Raw genomic sequence first — 9,665 nt, forward strand, 5'->3', positions numbered from 1 at the left:
ATTCCCTGTACTCTGCCAAAGTTTTGGTCATGAGTCTTTGCTTTGAAAACACTGCTAGTTAGAGTCTTTCAAATGCGCTCAGTAGACTCCTGTCATAAATACTACTTCTAAACACTGTCTCTTTCTTTCTTTCTTTCTTTCTTTCTTTCTTTCTTTCTTTCTTTCTTTCTTTCTTTCTTTCTCTTGTTCTATCTATCTATCTATTTTTATACCTTCACTCCCACCATGTTAATTTAGATGAGATACAAATACTTGGCACATGACATAACCAGTATTTCATATGTCTGTTCCTCTTTGCTTCTATAACCGTAAGATAGGTCGTTAGATTCAGGTGTTGTCACCCCCTATCACTTGTACCTTTCTAATTTCCTAGGAATTCCTCTCACACTTCTTTATTTTTTAATTAGTTAATTAACCAATATATTCATTTAGTTCTTAATTTTTTTGATACATGGTCTTATGTAGCTTAGCTGGCTTTGAACTATGCATATACTTCCCCAATACTGGGATGCATGTGCCATCATACCACATAGCTTCTCTAGAATTCAACTGGGCAAAGGTGCGATACAGATGTTCCATTTGTGGCTGAGGATTCCATAGACAATTCCTTTCCATACTTTAGACAGTTTTGAATTTCTTTGTTAAACACAGTTCACTATACAAAGAACTGATAAAGTCTGTAAGTTGTACTAATATATGGATCTAGAGATATAAATTTAGAGGGAACTTTGATACTATGCTCACCTAGCAGAATAGTATTAGTAGTAGGTTCACCTCTGGGACCCGTGAACTCCCCAACCATAGGATGTTAATCAGATTTTATAGTACAAGGCAAGTGTTTCCTCCAGTAGAGTGGGATTTAAATCATAAATCACAAGGAGAACAACAGAGCCAAAATACCTGGGCCTAGGGGGCCTGCAGAGACCAATACTCCCAACTAAGGACCATGTGTGGAGAGGACCTAGACTGCCTGATCAGAGGAAGCCCATAGGGTGCTCAGTTTTCAAGTGGTTTCCCTAGAAAGGAGCGCAGGTACTGTCTCTGACATGAACTTAGTGTCAGGCTCTTTGAGCACCTTCCCCTGGATGGTGCAGCCTTGCCAGACCATGGAGGAAGACAATGTAGCCAGTCCTGATGAGACCTGATAGGCTAGGGTCAGATACAAGGGGAGGAGGACCTTCCCTATCAGTGGACTAGGGAAGGGGGCATAGGGGAAGAGTTTGCAGGATTGGGAGGAGATGAGAAAGAAGGCCTCAGCCAGGATACAAAATAAATAAATTGTGATAGATAGATAGATAGATAGATAGATAGATAGATAGATAGATAGATAGATAAAAAAAAAAAACTCCACTTTATGGCATACATACATGAGTCCATATACTCAAGAGCACTCAGGGAGATCAGTGCCCTTAGGATCCTGGCATCTGGAAATGGTTACGGTAGAATTATGCAGAGAAATTGAGTGTTGGCATGTATGTAACCGTCAAAGAACCCATAGATTAAGATCCAGTCTGCAACTTAACTAACATTCTTTTTCTTTCTTTTTGGTTTTTCAAGACAGGGTTTCTCTGTGTTGCCTTGGCTATCCTGGAACTCACTCTGTAGACCAGGCTGGCCTCAAACTCACAGGGATCCACCTGCCTCTGCCTCCAGAGTGCCGGGATCAAAGGTGTGGACCACCATCACCCAGTACAGCTCTTCTTATTGGAAAGTATTTCTGAGGTTTCTTGAGTCAAGTCATCTGGAACTGCTTTGATATGAGTAGCTACGCTGCAGTGACCATTCTTCTACACATTTTCTCGTGCACATATGAGCCAAGACTGACACCTTAGTAACTGGGACAGCATTCTTTGTGCAAGTTTCACATTTACTTTTTGTCAATTTGTGTAATTTTTCTGTATAGGGAACATATGAAATTGCTCTTTCTCCAGCAATGTATGAAGTTATTCTTTGTCACGTTTCCCATTTAAATGGGATGTAGCATAAACACAACTTAGTTGTTAAGGTTTCCCTTTTAGAGTTTGAAGTCTAGAATTACCCCAAGACATATTCTAAGGCATAAATGTAAACTGTGTAATACATATGGAAATTAGATAGAGAAAATGAAAAGTAATTCATCTTTCTAACACTAGAATAATATATTAGTATATTAAAATTTCATGGAATGCATAATTTGGCCAATTGGCAAAAAAAAATGCATTCTTTTACGGTAGTAGATTGGAATGTGCAACCATAAGTATTAAGACTACTGAATTCTTAGGCCCATATGCTGGCTCACCAGGCAAAGGTGCTTGGAACAACCTGAAGACCTGACCTGTATTGATGCCTGAAACACACTTATTGGAAGAAAAGAACCAATTCTTTAAAATTGTCCGCGGGTCCCTGGGATGAGCACACTCCCATACCCACACTATAAATAAATGCAAAAAGTTGTTTTAAAATCTTATATTTTTTTTTCATACTGCCACTTCATTCATCTGTCCACACTGCTCACAGAAGAGCTAAGCATTTCTCCAGTTGCCTTAGAGCCTTTCTTTCATTGTTTCATAATGTGCCTTCCATTACTGCATATTGAGGGTAAGAGATTAGGTGAGCAGGGAAATGGGAAGAGTCTGTTCCTATCTTGTTACACACCTCCACAAGAGAAAGCAGCAAGCTAGAGCAAGGAAAAGCAGGAGGAAAACATGGTAGAAGGCAGAAGCCTTCATTATTGCTCTCATGCAAAGAGATAGAGGGCTAGGAATCCAGCACTCTGAGGAATTTCAGAAAGCTCTGGAATTCACGTACTTCCCTGATTTATGTGGGAGCTGGCCCCCACTGTGTTTACAGTGGAAAAATTCTGGCTTCTTGCCTAATAGAGGAACTGTGAATTTGTACATGTGGCATCTCTGGGGTGGTTTGTGCAGTAGGAAAGGAGGCCCTGAGTTAGTCTTTTATCTGGGAATTAGCTGGTCCCAGAACAAATACCTTTGAAATAAAATTGCCTGCCTTCTGGATATCCAAATAACCTTCGTTCACCATGAACAGTCAGTTTCATGCATTCCACAAGAACACTTTAGCTCCAGTGAAGAGGGCCAGTGTGCAGTTCTTCCATATTTTCTTTTCTCTGGGCCCATCAAATTGGGCTGGATGCTTCTAGCCACACTTTTTGTCAGTTGTCTACTGAAAAAAACAATTTTTTCCCCAGAAAAACTTCACAGAAGTCCTTAGAAACAATCCATTTCCTCGATTCTGTCAGTTAACCCATAAAAACTGTGACCACTCAGGATGACAATATTGTGTCTGTATTGTTAATCAGTTCTACTCATTTTCCAGGGACCTACCATTGAAAGACTTCTCTTAGTCTTTTCTTGAGAGTCCCTAAGAATTGCCAGATTTAGCAAATATAAGTACTTCATATCCAGTAGAATCAGATAAGCAAAATAATATGGCATGCCACAACCAATAAAAATAATTAGGAAAGATAGTGCATTGTTAAAATTTTGACTATAGCTAGTGTGTTAGTTGATATGTATGGTCGGATGTAGACTTTTGAACATTTACTTTACTTCTTAAAGTGAAAATTTCACCTTAGGACATCTACGGTTGAGAGAGAGGACCTGGACAGTTTCTCATTCCATACTCTCCTGTCATATAAGTTGTTGCTGTTGTGGAGAAGAGATGAATGTATAGAGAGAGGCTAGATGTGTGTTGGTCACAAATGCACCCTCCCATGGAAGAAAGCATCTTAGAACATGGAATAAGAATTTATTGGGTCAACCAAAGTACTTTTGAAGTAATTGCACTTATTCCTATTATCCCTAACTTACCACTCTGAAACATCATTAAAGTTCTGGAGCTCCAGAATCAATCAATTTTGTGTTTATGGACAGTCTCTTAGTTTTTTGCAACAGATGTCAAACTGTGCATCTTTCTTCCTTTAGATAGAATAAAATCCTCAGCTTCTAAAAGATAGATGGTATCCTCAAGCCTCCGTGTATTGATAATATTCTGAAGTCATATTAAGGGCAACGACTCCCCCTACCTCCCTGACAATGGGAATGTTATGTGATCACTAACATTGGACAACTCTACCAATTGCCTGCATCCTGACCTACGTTTTCTAGTAAGTATGCTTTCTCAGGTGGTCTAAAGGGTGAAGATGTCCTGCTTTCAGGACATGCAAGGTCACAGAAGGGTGGACTAGAAGGAGACATTTTCAGTTTGCAGACAACATGTGCTGCACCACAGTTGTCATGTAAACTGGATGCCATTTTCAGCCATTTTCACAGTTTGTATAAATTTACACAAGTATATCCTTCCAGGCAGGATATAAGAATGATTGTTCCATTCTATGTTTCCAGACAAGAACTCCATGTATTGCATATGTTTGCTGAAACTTGGTGCCATTCGTCTATTGAATCTATTTGTTTGTGTGGTTATTTTGATATCTCATATTTTTAGAGATGGGGGACGGGTGACCCAAGAAAAATAATATATGACATACTAAGAGTGAAATCAGCAATATCTGCATAGCAGACTTAATAGGACAGAGCTAAACTCTTATAAAAACAGTTGCAAAGTATGATGGCCAATTTTTTTTGTCTCAACTTGACTGACCAAGCAGTACCTGGACTTTTAATCAAACATTATTTTGTGTGTGTGTTTGAAGATGGTTGTAAATAGATAGGATTAAACTTGAATTGGTGAACTGAGAAAAAAAAGCTTGCCTTCTCAGATGCAGCCCAGTTCTTTGCCCTTAAGGTTAAACTGTAACTATTCTATAGGTTATCTTTTATTTACAGCATGTCTGGATCACTTCTATACAAGTTAAATTCATATTGTATTTAGAGGCTATAATACACTCAGATTTTGGGGGGAAAAGCCAAATATGGTGATGTTTATTCCTGCAGTGTAATTAAGAACTCACAAGGTCTAGTTGTCTCTCTTGTGATGACATTAAAGCTGACCACCAGATCCAAGTATTACAGCTGATCAACTCAACATGAAATTTTTAATCTGTATTTTACACCAAGATTTTTGCAGCTGAGCATAAATCTTACTTGTTTTGCTTCATGTTTAAGTTTCTTTGAAGTTTGGACACTGAATATATATAGAACTCACGACATATGATGAGTATGACAGGAAAAAGAAATTTTAATTTCATATGAATTTAATGATATGAATTTGAATGGCTATATGTAAGTAGCCCATGCCACAATATTACATAGCAGCTGCTCTAGACATTTTTCCATATCTTAATTTCTTTACTTAGTAATGTACACTGATGATCACTTATATAGTAGTAGAGAAAAGGAACCCTATTTTATTATACATGAATTATAGTATAGGATGTAGATGTATCTTGGATTATTCAGTGCCTCCCCCATTGGTGAACATCTATATTATTTTTAGTCTTCTGTTATGATTTATTTCACAAGGAAAGACCTTATGCTTATTTATGGCATTCGATACTTGTACATTGTGCCTTTAGGATAGAACCTTAGAAGAAGGGTGATTGGTTCACAAAGAAAATTACTATGTATCTTAATGAGAAGATTTGAATCTGAGATTCCAGAATACAGTAGTGAGAAGTAAATATGGGGGAGAAAATAAAGTGTGTAAAGTTCTTGCCACAAAAGCATGAAGACCCGAGTTCAGCTTCACAGAATTCACATTAAGATGGATGAGATAGTACACACCTGGAGGCCTAGATCTCCTCCAATGAGATAAGAGGTGGTAATAAAACAATTTCCAGATGCATGTGTAAGACAGTCTCAAACAAAGTGAACGGTGACTAACAACACTCAAGCTCTGGGTCCTTCTGTCTTATGCTTGTGACTGCCTGTGTTTTCTGCTTTCTTCTTACTTATTTATTTGCTTGTTTGTTTACTGCTGGTATGGTATGGGTGAAGAAATTGCTTACTGATCCTCAAGAACAACAAATATCACAATGGAGTAACAAATAGACCATGTAGACAGACAATGGGAGACATCAAACCTGCATTCTACTTGTTATAGCTGTGTATAGACCCCAGAACCTTGAGTGAGTTCTTTTCCTTTGCTGGCCTCCGATCTAGCACAATTGAGGCTCTTAGTATGGAAACAATGGAGGCAACCACACATATATACATGTGCCCACAAACATGCATACATACAAATGTATACCCCCACACACAACTACAAACAAAAAAGGAAAAAGTAAATCATATCGTATACCTTGTTATTTAATCAGAATATGTTAGTCCTCAGCATAACAGTTCACATGAAAAGAAAAACAGAAAAAAGCTGAATATTAACACTATGTAATAATTATATAAAATATGATATAAATGTTACATTTTACATGCACAGGAAAACAACATAATGAGATACCATAATGCTAACTTCAGAGATCATACGAATGCTAACCATTAATATGTTTACTTCTGCACATGACACACTGTGTTGTTTTTGCATGGGTGTGAACAACATCCCTGACAGGAGTATCCAGGAGGACAGATTTAATCTTATGAGTACAGCCCACCATGGAGAAGACTTAATGATCAGTTCCATTATAACATGACAGCAGGAGTGTGTGGAAGAAGACAGGTGTTCATCACATGCCTGACAAGAGGAAGCATCTGAAGTGAACAACTTTCTCTAACCAGGCTCCAACTCTTTATGTTTCCACGACTTTGCTAAATGGAGCCAATAGCCAGGGAAAAAACTTCCAAAAACAGAGGCGTGTGGGGAACAGTTAATTTTCAAACCCAATACTCTACTCAGTGGGTAAGCAGAGGTGCTTTCTGCCAATTCAAGACGCTTCCTTTGAGAAAGTTCAAGGGAAACAATGTTCTTTTCGTGGCCATGCACATATATAATAAATGTAATTTTAAGTCCTTAAAAGATAGCATAATTTATCACGTACAGTAATATAAGACACCAAGGAAATTAGCAATTCAGCCCATGTGTAGAGGTGAGAGGACAACCCTTAGGAGTTTGTTCTCTCCTTTCACCATGGCAGCAAGTGCTTTACCTGCTAAACCATGATTGCAGCTCAGTAACTCCTACTCACTGAGGAATGCAAGTGACAGAACTATCATCTTTGATGAAAGTCATATATGAAAATTAACCATGTCTATCTGCATAAATCCTCATAATATTAGCACTGGTGATAGATATATTAATAGTCTATCTGTTAGCTTATTTGTTAGCTTCCTTGTTATTTGGCACTAAGTTACACTTTCAAAATTTTCTCACAACCAATGAGAAGGAGCTATTGTTACCTTTGTCTGACTTTACTGTATGAGAGCTGATACATGCAAAGGGAAAGATAAGGCTAGATTTGAACATAGTCTATGCAGTTCCATAATAAAGATATCTGTGTCTCTCTTGACAATAAAAGCCCAGTATATTCACAATTACAACAAACAAACTTCCTGTCTACTGACATGTGTTTGCTTTTCACAAACTGAGCAGAGATTTGCCAATTGTCTGCATCCCTTTCAAATATGGTACCCTGCAAAAGACTAAACCTTTTGTTTTCCCGAGAAAGATAATAGAGAAAGGATGGTTGTATGCAAGCAGTGCCAGAGTAGAGGATAAGTCTGCAGTTCAATGTTGCCACAGTAACCTGACGTTATCAAGGCGACTGATAACCTTTTAGTTAGACCTGTGTCATCTACTGAAAACAGGATTCTGCTGCTGCGGACATGTTTTATTTCCACAACTTGCACAGAGGTCTGATAATAGAACACAACCTGGTATACTTTTAAATGACGATGATTTCTTTGGTTGCCTTAAGGGGTTTTACTTTCAGGGACAGGAGAAAAGACTGCCATGTGGAGGCATTGTAAATTTGTCTAACAATCGTAGCATTGTTATTGCCATAGAAACCTGACTTCATCATGGGGACCAAAACGTCTTTTAATTGACCTGAGTAATCTGGTTTGATGAGCATAGTTCTGCTCCTAAAAGCATGCTTTTTAAATCCTGCATCCCACTTTCTCTAACGAACATTTTTGTTAGAAAACCAAAATGCTTACTCTTTTGAAGGCTACTATTTTAGAAAGGAATGCAGACACTTGGCAAAATTCTGCTAAGTTTGTGTGAAGCAAACACATGTCTGTTGACAGGAAGTGACCTCCAGGGTGAAAGGTGCTTTGTTATCAGAAACAAGAAGGGGCATGGAGGGGGGGCAGACATACAGGCATTTCTGGTTTGACTAAGACCTACTACATCTCAGTTTCCATGGAAACCTGACTCCTTTTGGATGACCTTGGAAATGTTTTGACGGAGACCAAGGGGTCCTAGATAGAAGAAGGAGTCTCTCCTGCCTTCTCTTGGGCCTGTCCTGAGGTGGGCATCCTTGCCAGGTGGAGAGATGCAGGAGACACTATTCTAGGTAGACTCCTTACAACTTTGGAACTAGGGGGAAGGATGGCTCAAGAGCAACAGAGATATGGGATCCTGTCCCTAAGGGAGTGTGCTGTTCTAGACTCACTTTCCATGTTGAGCAGTGTTTGAAGAAGAGTAAGACAGGGTAGGGCTCTCTGAGCCCAGCTTCTCCCTTGGAAAAATGGGACAGGGCAGGAGAGATCACCCACAGGATTGCTGATACCATCTGTCAACACCAGCTTAAATAGTAATGATTCTAGTATATATCTCAAATGGATGTTGAAATACACAGTTGTTCAGGAATGTCAAAAATAATAATGCTTTATAAATTGCTTTACTAAAATTATACACATCTATGTTCTCTAAAGTGAAGAGATGAAGCTCAACATATTATCATTACTTTGCAGGACGTAACATTTTTGGTTGTGTAGCTAGTCTCGCTAAGTCTCCTAAAACCCTGTCCCCAGACAAATGTTATCATATGATTCATTTCCAAGAAATAATATGATCTCAAAAATAAAATAAAAAATTTAAAGTCTAATCAGAAGAGTCTTAGTTAGGTTGGACTTTGACTTTTTGGTTGGCTTATCTCATCCACAGTTTTTATGCTTAATTTCACCATCTTGTTGCATATATCAACAGTTCTTATTTTACTTGTTTTGAAGTGTTGAGGACTGAACCAGGGAACTTCAGGTTGTTTGGCAGACATTCTATCTCTGAGATGTCCTGCCTACTCTGTTCACTCTCTCCCTTTCCCCTCAAACAGTACCTCATTAGTAGAACCCCCAGCCTTAGCTTAATAAATGCTGGAATTATAGGCTTGGGACACCACATTTGCTTTATCTGTTCACTTGTTGATGGAAGTTCGTTTCTGTTGGTATGAGCATTTGGAAATTGTGGCAATACAACATTATGATAATGTCGCTTATATTCTAAAAAACTGCAACTTTTGCTGGACCTCACTGCTGAGTTAATGATACACCTTGAGGTCAGTTAAGACGTAGACTGCTATCCTATTGTGTACTCACCTATTTGTTTAACCTGCACTTTGAGAACAATCCAACAGCAAACCTTACTTATCTTGGAATTTTTCCATGCAATCAGCTTTTACAACCTAAGCTAATACAGAGCTGTCATCTTAAATTAGTTGCATACTATTCTTTGCCTATGACCCAAAGTAATGTATTGTATATATGTTATGGTAATAAATGCCAGAAATAGCAAATATAGATTGAAGCAACCTCACAACCTTACAAAATGAATACCTGCCATAAGTGTTGAAGACAACACACTAATAGTATTTGTCT

The sequence above is a fragment of the Psammomys obesus genome, unplaced genomic scaffold (assembly GCF_907164565.1).
Source record: "Psammomys obesus unplaced genomic scaffold, mPsaObe1.curated_primary_1811, whole genome shotgun sequence".
Lineage (NCBI taxonomy): Eukaryota > Metazoa > Chordata > Mammalia > Rodentia > Muridae > Psammomys > Psammomys obesus.